General features: G+C 35.5%; 1 long non-coding RNA gene across 1 annotated transcript; it reads right to left on the bottom strand.

The window, feature by feature from the left end:
* Window positions 1-5,622: 5,622 nt before the first annotated feature.
* On the bottom strand, window positions 5,623-9,086 carry LOC309889686. Its single transcript, XR_014319289.1, has 3 exons — window positions 8,865-9,086; window positions 8,441-8,551; window positions 5,623-5,860 (listed from the first exon to the last, which is right to left on the bottom strand). It is a non-coding gene; the product is annotated as an uncharacterized lncRNA (long non-coding RNA).
* Between the last annotated feature and the right edge of the window lie 6,830 nt (window positions 9,087-15,916).

Genomic DNA, 15,916 nt, shown 5'->3' with positions numbered 1-15,916 from the left:
CTGAAAGAAGAAAAATTATAACAGTATATTTTAAGAATTGTATTTCTTTTCCAGTGGATTCAATATCTAACATTAATAGGTAAAACCTGATGAATAACATGTAGCTGGAAAGACTGAAGCATTGCCTGAAGCATTCTCTAGTTTCTGAAGCATTGTGAATACTTAGATATTATTTGTAAATGCCCAAAAACATTTCATATGGCAAGTCACGCAGCATTCCGGTGTTCATTACAGCCTCAAATTGCTTCCACTGATAGTGATCTACAAAGCCCTCACTAGTCTCCCATCATTCTAAGTTACAGGGAAGTTATGGGGCTGGTCTTCACACTAAATGGGTATTTTTGACTTTTTTTTTTTTTTAAACTGTAATTCCTAATCTCAATTCCAGTCTTAATTAGCCACTTTTCTAGCAATAGAATCAAAAATTAATTTCTGTCCAGCTGTGGTATAAATGGACCAGGCTCTTAAGAATAATGGAAAATAAAGCCATGACACGTTCCATGTCCTAGAAGACCAGTCATTTTATTTTTTTCATATGGATAATCTCCTTCATCTTTTCATTTATTTATTTATTAATTTTTAACTGAGCTCTAATGTGTATATTGAGGACTTGTTGCTTTTAGCAACAACTCTGCTATGGCTTCCAGATGGAAAATAAACATTTTCTCCAGCCTATAGAGGTTAATAAGAAAGACTAACTTGCAGTCTCACTCAGCCTAGTAAAATCTGCTCTTTAATAACCTTATGGCTGTGTTCTTCAGTGCATAACTGTGAATGCCAACAGTTTATTATTGTGTTTCACTACTGTCAGATGAAGAAAAGAAGTGGTATGAGAAACGAACACAAGAAAAGATGAGAAAAATAAAAAGGGTATCAGAGTATCACTTGGTTTTGGTGGAGATGATCAATGCAGATGGATCCAAACTCTTTCAAAGCATATAAATATCTTATTATAACAGTTTGTAAATTCAAGCTTGGTTTTTTTTGTTGTTTTTTTTTTTGTTTTGTTTTGTTTTGTTTTTTGTTTGTTTGTTTTTAATCTGCTCCTGGAATGCAGTTCTTAAAGCAGTTCCTTTAAAGATCTCAAGTCTGTCTTTAAAAAAGCATAAAATATATCTTCTTGAAAGAGTGTTTATGAAATATTCTACCATCCTAACTCATTTGTAAGTACAAAGTAGAATCATAAACCAAGATTTATATAAATAAATTAATAAACACAAATAACAGCCTAACCATGTCTGTGAATAATTACAAGGTTGACTTGACTCCAGAATTTAGGACTGAACTCATTTGAAACATAAAGGATCTGAAACATACATCAAAACATAGATCATGATCTGGCACAACTCAAAGTATCAAAGTTAAGTAATACAAAAAGAATTGTGAATTTAATTCCAAATGAAAGAGTCCTGAATGTCTGCACATTGTTTTCCAGTAAATAAAAAGAGTAGCATATTTTTCAGATTAATCAAATTGTGTATTTCCTCCACTAAATTGATAACTACTGCATGTGAACACACACATTCATGGATAAAATGTTCAACATATGTGCACCCAAACACCTGCACTTACTAGTCATTCACATACAATTAATTCACCATCTCAAACTAACCAGGAACTTACGCAACTCTTGTAAATAATCCCTTCTTCAACAAAGAAACTGCATCATTTTTATGGGGATACTAACTGCATGCAAGTATACCTTAGCCAAAATTTCTAACAAGATAACTTCACTTTCTATATCTACAAATAGAGTAAAGCACATTGAAAACATATAATCAACTATTCTGAAATTCATGAATATAACCTACAATGAAGACTCAGAAATTAATCCCATGAATTAGCTCACAGTATCAGTAATAGCTCTCTATTAAATTATTTTCATGATAACACTTTAACATGTATGAGCTATTAATTTTACAAGAAACAGATGATGAAATACTCCATATTTACTGGTGAGATTACCATTATTTTTTACTCTGAAGGGGGAAAAAAAATATATATATATAAAAAAAAAAAATCTCTTAAAATTGTAAAATATAAATACAACAGGCTGGCACACTTCCCGCATTTTTTCCAGAAAATTATTAACACAAGAATAGAACTTTTATTGTGGAAGTCTTTTAAACTGCAAAATTAGTCTAAGATATGAATAAAAATAAATCTTAGGTTACAGTGAGTGGTCTGCTGTACTGAATTTCAGGTTGAAATGCCAACAAAGAAGACCTTGAAGACCAAAGAAAACCAAAAGAAGTCCAAAAGTTCTTTTCCTAGAAGCAAAAAAAAAAGAAAGCTAAAGAAAGCTATCTTGAACCCAAATCTTCCTGAACACTTTAAGGAAATCAAATGAAAGAAGAAGCTTATTGTCCAGCTTTCCTGAATTCCTAGTGTGTACGCATATGCACATGAAGATAATTCACACTATATGTTTGTTTGTTTTCTAGTATAACCTGTATAATAAGGTATAAAAAGTAGGTGCAACATATAATAATATAAAAAGAATGTGTATAATAGTTACCTAATTGATAAAGGTAGTTTTTAGTCTCATTGAATTCATAATGCATACTGCATTTAAACTGCTTTTTCCTGTGCACAGTATTACAGCTTAAAGTTCATTTCAATGTATAGTGGATAGGATTTTTCTTCAGAGCTTAGGTTCCTTTTTCCACACAGATTTTACATGAAATCTGTGCAACTCTAGATGAACTATCTCAACATCAATAAAATTGGGTAATACATTGGTTTTCTTAACACCACATGCCTGTGTAAAAATCTATATTATAACAACAGCTAATATGTACAATATGCTTTACAAAATCACATAAAAAATAAAAAATCATAACAAAGCAGATAGTTTTAAATGGATTAACAATAATATCAATAACCTGGAAAGCACAACACTGAGGTCACAATGCTGGTGTGGAGCATTACATCATCATTATTATGACTACACATTGCAACACAGTTAAAAAGAAAAAGAAAAAAAAAGTCTAAAATGGCCTTGGTACTTCCCCTGTTAAAGTGTGTTAGATTCCCACCTTCTCTTATACCCTCTGTACACAAGTGTCCTGAGAATTTTAGCTGGCCTATTACCCAGGGCACCTTGAAGAGAATCTTGTAACCAATGCCCATGCAAGAAACTTACATCAAAAAGAGGACTAAAGAAAATAAAAATAGTGTAAAATCTATCCTACAACATCTTTCTTCAAGGGTGTTCCAAAAAACAAATTATGGAGTTAAAGCAATTAATATGACAACTAAATATTTGAACCTTTCTGTCAAATTATCCAACAATTACAGTGAATTTAGAAAAAGTGTTTGTCCTAGGTTAAATAAATAAATAAATAAAATAAAATCACAAGAAGCCACAGAGGATCTAATTCAATGTGGATGTCATGTGGATGTCATAGCAAATGAGCTGTATTCCTAGATGAGTTATTGAGAGGAAGAGTAAGTTTGAACTGGTCATCTGATTGTGACTGTTTCCCTCTCCTGTGTTTTGTTGTCTGTTCATCTTTTTTTTAAAAAAAAGAAAAAAAAAAAAAAAAAAAAAGAAACATCTCTTGATTTTTTTTTTTAAAAAAAAAAGAACTGAGGCTTAGCTGTGAGTCACCTTGAACTGTTACCAAGAAAAAATATCTCATCCCTAAAAACCACATAATTCTCTAACCAGTTGGTGCCAAGGCGATTGACAGCACTGTTTCATCTGTTAGAGAAACAATAGGAGTCCCTATACAAAAAATAATAAACAGAGAACAAATCAGTGTTTGATCCCTGAAATACCAATAAGATCTAGAGAAGCAGCGGATATAAAAAGTTCTACCCTTTTCTTCAACAACTGCAATATCATTTCCATTATTTCTCCAGGCTCCCATTCTGAATTCAAAGCAATTTATCTGGAGTTCAGACACTGTCAGTGTGATTTAGTTTCAGTTTTATGGCAACTGCAGGTCTCTAATAAGTATGCTCCTTTCATTGATTTTGTTCCCCTTCAGCTGCTGCTGTAAATGTAATTGAAATTTTTGTTTTTTCCTCTGACCTAACTTTTTTTTTTTTTTACTGACAGAAGAGCAATCAGAGCAGTGTCCTATAAGTTTGATATACCCTATTAATAAGAAGTACAGTTTCTCCCAGAAATGTACTCCTATAATAACCTATGTGACATTAACATTAAACATCACATAACACTACATATACAATTTTGCATGTTTTCTGTTTTTCATGTGTATAAGTAACCCAATGAAAAGAAAAAAAAAAAAAAAGAAAAAAAAAAAGAAAAAAAAAGAATCTAAGTATTAGACATTAATTTTATGCATGCTTAATCATATATTACCAACTATTTATATAATCTGTCATTGTTACTTGATCAGATAATAAGTGTCTCAAACTAGCATTTTATAGCTATATAGACTAGCAGTATAACACTGTTTTCTCCGATGGTACGTAGGTTGATTGATACATAGGTATGTTTAGTCTTTGTCTATAAGTGTACAAGAAAGCATATGGTATAGCATCCATATCTGCTTCCCACTGTATAGGTGGGAAGAGAATGAAAAAAATCTTGCTTAAGGAGAGTTTTAATGAAAGAAATGAATTATGCATTTAGTTCTGAAAAAGGTTGGGTCACTCCTTCCAGAGAAGTGGTTCCATGGTCCAGTTCCTGGGAAATGCCTTCTCAGGTTGCTCACTGACATAGCTGATCTAGAAATGTGTCATCATCCTGAGGGTGTTGGCCTGAACAGGAGGGAAAGGTGATCTCCTATTGAACTAAAGCTGATCCTATGAACAACTTGAGAAACTACAATCAAATAATTCTCAAATGCAGATGAAATAGAAATCCAGAGCAAAGCCATTGATAGAGATGGTCATAGCAGCAAACTATGTGGCTAAGCAGGAAGACTACAAAATTCAGGACACAATACATACAACAGTGCAACAAGAAATAAAGGTCTCAAATGGTTATATGATTTTGCACTCACATACAGGCTATCTTCAGTTACACAGCTAACACTGCACTGATGGATTCAAATGAACTTAAATGCTGCAGGAGGAATTTGAAAGTCTAAGTCACATACTGTTTCACTTCTGTCCAGCCTGGGCTTGGACAGAGGCTGAAAAACCTGCCTGGGCTCCTCAGTGATGTAAGAGGTGACCAAAGGAGGCACGCATCAGCAATACCATGGGGAGGGCATGGGAATGCACTCCCATTAGCACAGCAGACTGTTGTTACTGTCATGAGATTTTGAAAAGTCTATTGAACGCTAATCAAAAACTGACTAAAATCTGATACTGTGCTGTAACATTGTATTGCTTTCTCTACATTGTCATACGTTATGCACATCAGGAACTGCTACCTATTATACAGCACAATTACTTAAGCATTTTATATAATAACTGTGTGATAAATGGAGAGGAACAACTTCTGTGAAACTGCAGAGAAACAAAGCTTATTCCTAACAAATCCTAGAAAACTATTGAGCAGGCTCTGCAAGATGATGAAATATAATTTTCTAATTCTAATACATTTTTCCATTTGCTAAATTAGGAGTGGGTCTGAGATATATTTTTTTTTCCATTGATAGAGGTTTAATATATTGATTTCAGACTGGCCTGTTTTGGGTGCTGCAGTTAATTAGAAATCTCACAGCATGAAGATGTAGCTCTGGCTCTTCAGTCTCTGTTTCCCAGGGAGATGCAGTTATCCTTGACACAGGACAGCTGACAATCCTGTCTGTTATTAGCCAAGCCCCAGACATCTGTGGTTTCAAAATCGTAATCCTTCAATGCATGGAATCAAAGTGATAGCACACAGATCTGCAGTGCCAGCTACATTTCATTTCCACAATAGCTGTGAAGCCCCCTTAAAAAAAAAAAAAAAAAAAAAAGTATTATGAACAAGTAAATAATCACCTCAAAATGTGTTTGGGAAGAAAAATTTATCCAACAAATATTTTAACACAGATTAGTTAATGGCCTTTTTGGTGTGGATCTTTGCTATAATGGATATTAATGGCTTTTAATGTCTCCTTTCTGATGAGAAAAAGCCAGTGAATCAGCAGATTAGACTCAGTGACTGGAGATAATCACTTTCAGAGCACACACAATAGGGGCTGCAGTTTGCTCCAGCAGTGGAAAGTGAATAAGATCCTCTTCCTTTCCAGTCTGCTCTTTGTTCATATCCCTTTTTCTCATTTTCCTTCCTTAATCTCAGAATAATATCCTGTCTTGTCTGCTGCCTTGAAGGTTTGCTTAACATAGTCATAAAAATGTGCCAGCATATCTTAAAAGGGACAGAATAATAAATGTTTAAAGCCATGCTGGGAAGAATGCTGTAAACAGGAAGCAATAGCATTCATTTAAACTATTTATTTTACTTTTATTTAGTTTAAAGATGAAATGAAACAAGATCCCAAAACCACCCTCTAATGAAGTATTTAGGTCCTGATTCTGCATGGTGTCATGTGTTGGTGGATAGCGGTCCTGTTTCACAGGCATCAAAATAGTTTATTTAATATTTTGTGTGTCTGGGCTCTGTGATAAAAACTCTCTAAAGAGCAAATTTCTCTGGGTAGAAAATCTGATGCAGGATGGTCCATTGCAGTAACAAATAACAGAAATTCAGCCTCCAGGACTGCAGAGAGGAGGCATGGGAAGCACACATAGGAGTCCACAGAGCTCACATATTCAGTGCACAGAGACAAAGTAATTCAGACAGATTTAGATAATTTGAATCTATTGTCTCTAGGGACAATAAATAAATAAAACCTTCATTCAGAAAGGAGCATTAGCAAAGAGAAAAATAACTCCTAAGTGAATAGAGTGAATCTCCATTTTATGAGAAGTCCCTACCCATGACATCTTCTTTCTCAAAGTAATTGACCCCTGCAAACCTCTAAGTATCTAGTTTATATCTGTAGTCCAGTAATAACATTCAGGAAAGGTAGGAAGATAAAGGCATGAACAAACTCATATCACTGTAAAAACACAAATGGGGGAAAGATAAGTGACATGTTTCATGTGGTTTTAGTTCATCCCCTTTGTTGGTTTCATTAGCTGTCCAACTCAACTGCACAGTAGATACCAAATGCAATACAAATCTGAAACACTAACTACTCATTTCAATCAAAAGACATAAAACACAGAAATAAATGAGTAGGTATTCCTTCCTATCATGCTTTGAAAACCATCTGACCCTACAAAGGAGGAAAGGACATTAAAAAAACTCATTACCTATGGCTGCCAAAAAATCTCAATAGAAGAAACTCAAGCAGATATATTGCCTAACAGATCCCAACGCAATGCTATATGTAATGAAATTATATCTTTCAATATTTCCGAGAAGTTTGCAGGAAAGCCGTAGTAAAAGTTGCTTTATCAAAATAAAACCAGGGTGTGAAATACATTTTACTTTAAAGTTCATTATGAATACAATGAACAAATCACACTTACTTCTTTTTAGGTTTTATTCTATGATGTTTGTATTATATACCTCTATAATCTTAGTGTAAAGCTAGCTGTTATAATGTCTATAACATTAATTAAATGCCAGGGGCTTTAGTGGGTTCAGTACATCACAAAGTGCTGCACTTTCATAGCAAATTAGTGTCTTAATATCTGATTCCCGCTCTGCTTAGTGTATATGCTTAGCCATTCCTTGCTGGAAGAAAATTGGTTCATCAATTAATTATCCTCACTAACCCAGTGAAAAGACTAGGTAGAAATCTCATTTACTGGAAAGTAGTAACTGCAAAGTTATAGATTCATCTAGTTTCTAACTCATCTTAGGTATATATAGTTTAGGATAAAAACAGCAAAAAAAAACATAAAGCAACTTGTTTATACAGTGAAAAAAAAAAAAAAAGAGAGAGAGAGAGAGAGAAAAAGAAAAAAAAAAACGAAAAAGGAAAAAAAAAAAAAAAAAAAAGGAAAGGGGGTCAAAAAGGAAAATAAAATGATAAAAGGAAAAAAAAATAGAAAAAAAAAAAGAGAAAGGACAGAAGAACCCCTGTCTTTTAGAGAAATATGACCTGGCATATGTCTTAATTACATTTCACTGTAACTAAAGCTAAGTTTATGGACAAAAATATAAACGCAAAAACAATACAAAATACTTAAAAACACATTTTTGTTAACTGATGTTAATTATTCTAGCTAAATATCATACATTTGTTACATTGTTAAAGGGATGATATGAACTGATTCTTTAATTGTTCTTTACTTTACTATACCATACCAACCCATACCAACCCATACCATACCAACCCATACCAACCCATACCAACCCAACCCAACCCAACCCAACCCAACCCAACCCAACCCATACCATACCATACCATACCATACCATACCATACCATACCATACCATACCACATATTGTACTGTACTATATATTGTACTATACTATTTATACTATATATTGGTTATATATTATCTACTTACATCAGCCTAGTTTCCTCCCTCCATCACTAGTTCCTTTAATTTCCTCCATTTGCATAGCTTGTTCTTTCAGATATATACTAGGACATTTTCTTTGTTCACTAAAAAACAGAACTTAAAAACAATGCAATTTTAAATTAACTAAATTTAACTAAATAATAAACTAAATAATAACTAAATATAGTTATATATTTAGTTATTTATTTATATATATTCTTATATATAATATAAATAAATAAATCATAAACTAAACATAATTTAAAATATATTGTTGTTTTTAAATATACCAACATAGGAAGAGATTTGGTTGCAGAAAGAAGGTGTGAAGACATGGCTGAAGAAAGGCAGAACCACAATACAAAATCTTCAAACTGTTAGTCCACAAGTTTACCTTGACCTATATCACTCCATTAATAATGTCCATTACCTTTCTTTCTGATGGAAGGTTTAGAAAGCCTACTGGGGATTATCCTTGAAAGAGTTTCTTCCTAACTTCTTAAATTTGCTCAGAAAGAAACTTCAGGTGCAGGAAGTTCCTGAGCAGCCAATCTCTGGTTTCTGAATAAATAATATTACGATATATCTGTTCCGTTATCTTATTTCATGGGTACTCCCTGTTTGTAATGGGGCTTTGGATAGACAGGTCTAAAGCAGCCCAGGAAGTCCAAGGTTCTTATATAATGCTGGGATCTGGCCAGCTTGCAAAGATTTCTCACCCTTCTGAAGACAAAATGAAAGTGCTTTGGAAACAGACAATTACACAAACAAGAAAAAGAAAAAGAAAAAGAAAAAGAAAAAGAAAAAGAAAAAGAAAAAGAAAAAGAAAAAGAAAAAGAAAAAGAAAAAGAAAAAGAAAAAGAAAAAGAAAAAGAAAAAGAAAAAGAAAAAGAAAAAGAAAAAGAAAAGTCATCTATAAAGTATTCTAATGGATTTAATTTTTTAGTGTGAGTCACAGAAGTTTTACCTAAGACATTTAAACAAACTTTTTAGATTGTACTTTGTGTAGACACATAGCACCAATATTTACTTTAAGGTTCAGGCATGTTATATATGAATAAGAACAGAGAATAGAAATCATAACCATTGGGTTTTGTGTCAAACTACACATTTCTATGAAATGACAATTACTTCAGTACTTATGTAATACTGCCTTTTTACTCATAGACAGGCACTATTCATTCAAACAATAAATGAATTTCCAAGGTTCTCAGTCTGTGTTGTGAATTTATAGTAAAAGTCAGTGTCAGAAGAGTTACATGTCAGTTCAGGTCTCATAGGTAATGTTCATCACTGTATAACACTGTTTACATTTATATGAATAACCTTTTAAATATGGTAGCAGAAAACACTGCATAGTCAAAACTCAATAAAAAACAAACCAATGCCATTTTCCAAGAACAATCCAATTTATTGCTTTAAGTTCAACAGTATGAGCATTGTAAAGTCACCTCTTGACAATCAAGAAATGAACAAAACACACACAGTGCAATTACCTAAGTGGTGTGCTGGGCTATAGTACAAGTACTTAAAAACCGTAATCATCATTCTTCAGTTTTTATTAAAAGTCACTGAAAATGACTGCATTTCTTTGCAGTTTTCAGCAAAGAGACAGTAACAGATAATTTAATAGCTTATGTTTAATAAAACATATTGTAACAGAAACTGCAGTAAATGACTAGCATTTTGACAGCTTCATATAAGTTTGTATGTACCTAAGTTAGCATGTATCTAACACCACCTCCTGTTTGACAGAGATCTGGGATCTAGGGAATAAGAGCCTATTTAAAATAATTACAAGGAGAGTAATGGCAGAAATAAGAAAAGGAAGCATCAGGTGTGAAAGTCACATTTAAGGCAGTTAACAAAAAGATGCAGAACTACCTTTGTTTTTCTAAAATGGGAGAGTGGGGGGGTGGGAAGTAATATAGCCATCCAGTTAAAGCAGCTACCAGATGTTGCTGAGTGGCTTCCAACTGAATAGCTTATTGAAGCCCCACTTAGCTACCATGCTTCAGCAGAACTGACAGCTGTAATCTCACAACCCTCTACTCTCACAACTCCCATTCCTCTGGGAATACACAGACGTGCAAGCATAGTCTGCACAGGCACGAAATCAAAATTAGAAGTTAACTGAGACACCCTAGTGGGAGGATGGCCTCTGCCATTCTGACATTGTCTAACAAAGAACAATATAAAGCTAGTCTACATCACCCAATGTATCTCAGTTTGTTGCATGGAACTTCGCAGTCCTGATTTTCTTACTTTGGAGACTCTTCTCACTACAAAATATGTCATCAGTCAGACTCATTGTATGCATTCAACACCCAAATCTCCCTACAGGAGGGGAAAGGGAGGGGGAAAAAATAAATAAATAAAAATAAAATAATAAAATAAAATAAAATAAAATAAAATAAAATAAAATAAAATAAAATAAAATAAAATAAAATAAAATAAAATAAAATAAAATAAAATAAAATAAAATAATAAAATAAAATAAAATAAATATACAATATAAACATGCAGAACTAATAAATATCTTTCTCAGATTTTCAAAATTTGTAGCAGTGTATCAGCTAGAATTTATGTTTGAATTCAACTGTATTTCCTACTCAATATATAAGCCATTGTGACAAATCTAGAGCTGAAAAAAATATGTAAGAGTTCTTTAAAAAAAATGAAAAAGATGTTTCATTAACTATGTCTGTTACTTTGAAAATTTGAACTGGAAGGTCTCAGAAAGAAAACCTTGAATTGTTATTAGGGCTTTAAAATTTAGCAGAGAACAGGTTTGAAAATGGATTTTTAGAGAAGCTTTGATATTCTGAATTAAAGCTCTCTTAATTGAAGCCTTCATAAATGAAATGTATTGTTTCATTTAATTTCATGCAGGAACACAAGCCCTCAGAATTAAGAATTAACTTCTCAACTTTTGTTTTCAACCCACCTGTTCTGCATATTTGTTATACATGTATGTGACCACATACTGTAGACTAAATTTCAACACTGATGGGTGAGACTTAGTCTAAAATTAATAAAATGATCTACATGGTCTAGTGGGTGACATCCAACTAGTTCCAACCTCCCTGCCATGGATGTCACCCACTAGATCATGTTGCCCAGGGCCTCATTCAACCTGGACTTGAATAACTCCAGGGATGGGGCATCCACAACCTCTCTGAACAACCTGTTCCAATGTGTCACCACACTCTGAGTGAAGAGTTTCTTCCTAACTTCTAATTTAAATTTCCCCTCTTTTAGTTTATAACCATTCCCATTTTTCATTATCTGACCGTGAAAAAGTTGGTTTCCATCTTTTTAATAAGCCCCCTATAAGTACTGAAATAAGTATGATTTCTTGGATATATGCAAATCGATGGGGCCAGATGGGATCCACCTGAGGATACTGAGAGAACTGTGATCAAGCCCAATCAGCATGGGTTTATGAAAGGCAGGTCGTGCTTGACGAACCTGATGTCCTTCTATGACAAAGTGACGCCCTTGGTGCATGAGGGAAAGGCTGTGGATGTGGTCTACCTTAATTTCAGTAAGGCTTTTGACACCGTTTCCCACAGCATTCTCCTCAAGAAACTGGCTGCTCGTGGCTTGGACTGGCGCACGCTTCGTTGGGTTAGAAACTGGCTGCATAGCCAGGCCCAAAGAGTTGTGGTGAATGGAGTCAAATCCAGTTGGAGGCCGGTCACTAGTGGCATTCCCCAGGGCTCAGTACTGAGGCCTGTCCTCTTTAATATCTTCATCGATGATCTGGACGAGGGCATTGAGTGCACCCTCAGTAAGTTTGCAGATGACACCAAGTTAGGTGCGTGTGTTGATCTGCTCGAGGGTGGGAAGGCTCTGCAGGAGGATCTAGATAGGCTGAACTAATGGGCTGAGGTCAACTGCATGAAGTTCCACAAGGCCAAGTGCCGGGTCCTGCACCTGTGGCACAATAACCCCAAGCAGGGCTACACTCTGGGAGAGGAGTGGTTGGAAAGCTGGCAGGTGGAGAAGGACCTGGGAGTATTGGTTGATAGGTGGCTGAATATGATCCAGCAGTGTGCTCAGGTGGCCAAGAAGGCCAACAGCATCCTGGCTTGTATAAGAAGCAGTGTGGCCAGCAGGGCTAGGGAAGTGATTGTCTCCCTGTACTCAGCTCCGGTGAGGCCTCACCTCGAATACTGTGTTCAGTTTTGGGCCCCTCGCTACAAGAAGGATATCGAGGTGCTCAAGCGAGTCCAGAGAAGAGCGATGAAGCTGGTGAGTGGTCTGGAGAACAAGTCCTACGAGGAGAGGCTGAGGGAGCTGGGCTTGTTCAGCCTGGAGAAGAGGAGGCTCAGGAGTGACCTTATCGCTCTTTATAAGTACATTAAAGGAGGCTGTAACGATGTGGGGGTTGGTCTATTCTCCCACGTGCCTGGTGGCAGGATGAGGGGGAGTGGGCTAAAGTTGCACCAGGAGTGTTTTAGGTTGGATATTAGGAAGAACTTCTTTACTGAGAGGGTTGTTAGACATTGGAATGGGCTGCCCAGGGAAATGGTGGAGTCACCATCCCTGGAGGTCTTTAAAAGATGGTTAGATGTTGAACTTAGCGATACGGTTTAGTGGAGGACTTGTTAGTGTTAGGTCAGAGGTTGAACTCAATGATTTTGAGGTCTCTTCCAACCTAGACAATTCTGTGATTCTGTGATTCTGTGAAAAGATGCAATGAGGTCAACCTAGAGCCTTCTCCTGTAGCTGAACATCCCCAGCTCTCAGTTTTTCTTCGTAAGAGAGGTGCTTGAGCCTCTTGATCATCTTCATGTCCCTCCCCTGGACCTGTTCTAACAGCCCCACACCCTTCTTTTGCTGGGGTCTGGATGCAGTACTCCAAGTGAGGCCCTCCAAGGGCAGAGCAGAGTGGGACAATCCCCTCCTTTGACCTGCCTGCCACCCCTCTGGTGACACAGTCCAGGATGCAGTTGGCCTTCTGGGCTGCAAGCACGCACTGCTGGCTCATGTCGAGCTTTTCATCCCTTAGAACTACCAAGTCTTTCTCTGCAGGACTGCTCTCAATGAGTTCTTCTCCCAGTCTGTACTCATATCTGGGATTGCCCCAACCCAGGTGTAACATCTTACACTTAGACTTGTTGAACTTCATTAGGTTCACATGGGCTCACTTCTCAAGCTTGTCCAGGTCCCTTAGGATGGCATCCCTTCCTTCTATTGTATCTATGATTCTATGATCAACTTCACAGTGAGTGGTTCAAAAGAACAGAGAACTTCCCACAGCAATCCTCTATAGGATCTGAAGCCAGAGCCCATAATGAAAATAATTCATGAAATTATTTTCTTCTTACAGTTTGTGTACTTACTTGTACTGCAGAGTGAGGAATCACAGGCAAAGATCAGAAGATGGTATTACCATAGACTGTGTATACCATCGAGTGAAATATTTGTCAGTGAATGTTTAATGGCATACGGAACAAATTGGTCAGAGATGTGGAGTCTCTGTTGTTGATTTTCAAAAGCCACCTAAACACAGTCCTGGACAACCTGGTCTGGGTGGCCCTGCCTGCACAGTGGTGTTGGATAAGATGACCTCCAGACTTACCTTTCAAACTCAACCAGTCTGTGATTCTGTGATTCCATGATATAAAATAGTCTTTTATAATAACAGGTTTTTAGATGAAGATCAGAACGTTCTTTTCAGTTCAAATGGACCCAGGTGACAGTTTATAAAGTTGGCCTGAAACCCAATCGAATTTCATCTGTGTCTGTCAGTAGACTTCAGATATATTGCTCTTCAGAAAGGAAAACATTACATATCAGAAAGAAATGCTACCCTCAAGAACACAATTAAAAATTTGTCAGAATTTTGGAAAAATTATCAGAGGAGAGAAGACCTGATTATTTAACTGACTTAACGTTCTTTCATACAATAGGACTCTCCATCATTTGACATTTTCCCTACCAACACAGGATTCTCCACCCCACAAACTGAAAGGTAAGATCTGCTTAACTGAGAGTATTCAAACTGTCATAGATTTACAGTATCGTAACAGCACCTTACAAATCATCTTCCAAATTAACCATCTGTTGCAAGGTAAATTCATGCCTATCAATATCGCTAGGACCTTGTAAGTCTTGGATAATTAAAAGTTGGTAATGTACTTTGAGATCCTCAGACAAAAGATGCTGTTGGGTGTTATTCAGTTGTGATTCATTACATTTCTTTGGTACAGCATGTGACAGACTCTTTAAAATTAGTATCTGACTGTTCTTCAGGAGTTATTAGAGCTCGTACCCAATGACTCAGATGTTCTATCCTTGTGCTTTGTGAGGTGTCTTTGCTTTCATGTTAACTAAAAGGCAGATAAAAATGCAATCCTTTAGTAAAAGCTCTCCTCTTCGCTTCCTTTTAATATTTCAAAAATATATATTTCTTCACACAAAAGCACTGAGTTTTAAATCCTTGACTATAATAACAGGACATAACAGTTTTAAGAGTGCACAACAATAAGGTAGTTCATAAGTCTATTTACTTAACAATCTATGTGAAAGTCAAACAAAAGGTGGCAGAAAATTGTCATAGCCACAGTTTCATAACTGGATAAAATGCTAAGCAATAGACATCTGGACAGTAATGTCCATCCCATATGCTCTCCATTGTTCCTAGTGCAAAGATGTGTGTATATCTTTGCTGCATTTATTTGTCATGAGAGGCCTGCCTAGAGCTGTACCAACACCAAAGACACAAAAGAGAGCTTCAGTTACTGTTGAAAAATTTAGAATGTGTACTCAAAATTCAGGTACTTTCCCATTTCCATTCTGCAAACCTACAAGCCAATTTTAACAAATTTCAAGTAAAGATAAAAAAAAAAAAGGAGTAGTAGGGGGGGAAAAAGTAGTGGGGGGGGGGGGGGAAGAGAATACCCTAATATGTGCCTGTTGGAAAGGGTCACATTCAAGTTATTCCAGTATAATAAATTAACCAGTTTTTGTAACAATAATCACAGAGTATTTTAGATCATGTTTCTTGCTTGGTATCAGGGGATGATTTTTGTTTGTTTGTTTGTTTGTTTGTGTTTGTGTGTGTGTGAAGTATAAAGGAGTGTTATACATTCCCTTGCAGACAAGAAGACTTCAGCAAGTCATTGTCCAGCTAAGTATATACCTAATTAAAGCAAAAACAAAACAAATAAACAACAACAAAAAATACAAACAAAAAAAATGAATAAAGATGTTACCGTTCATGAGCCTAATGGAGAAAAATACATTGTTTGGACTAAATTTTCACAGAACAGACTTCTATTGAAAGTTGGTATATCATAGAAACATAGAATATCCCAAGTAGGAAGGGACCCACAAGACCTGAGTCCAACTCCTATAAAATATACAGTAAAAATATCTGTAAAAGTAGTATGAAAGAATCTTGTATGTTTTATGAGAGCATTGTAAAAGTCCTGGAATAGTAGAAACATAAGTATCATCAGAATTTGACAT

The sequence above is a fragment of the Aythya marila genome (genome assembly GCF_965140915.1).
Source record: "Aythya marila genome assembly, chromosome: Z".
NCBI lineage: Eukaryota > Metazoa > Chordata > Aves > Anseriformes > Anatidae > Aythya > Aythya marila.
The sequence above is the reverse complement of the archived record's forward strand: the minus strand, read 5'-3'. Positions and strand labels throughout refer to the sequence as shown.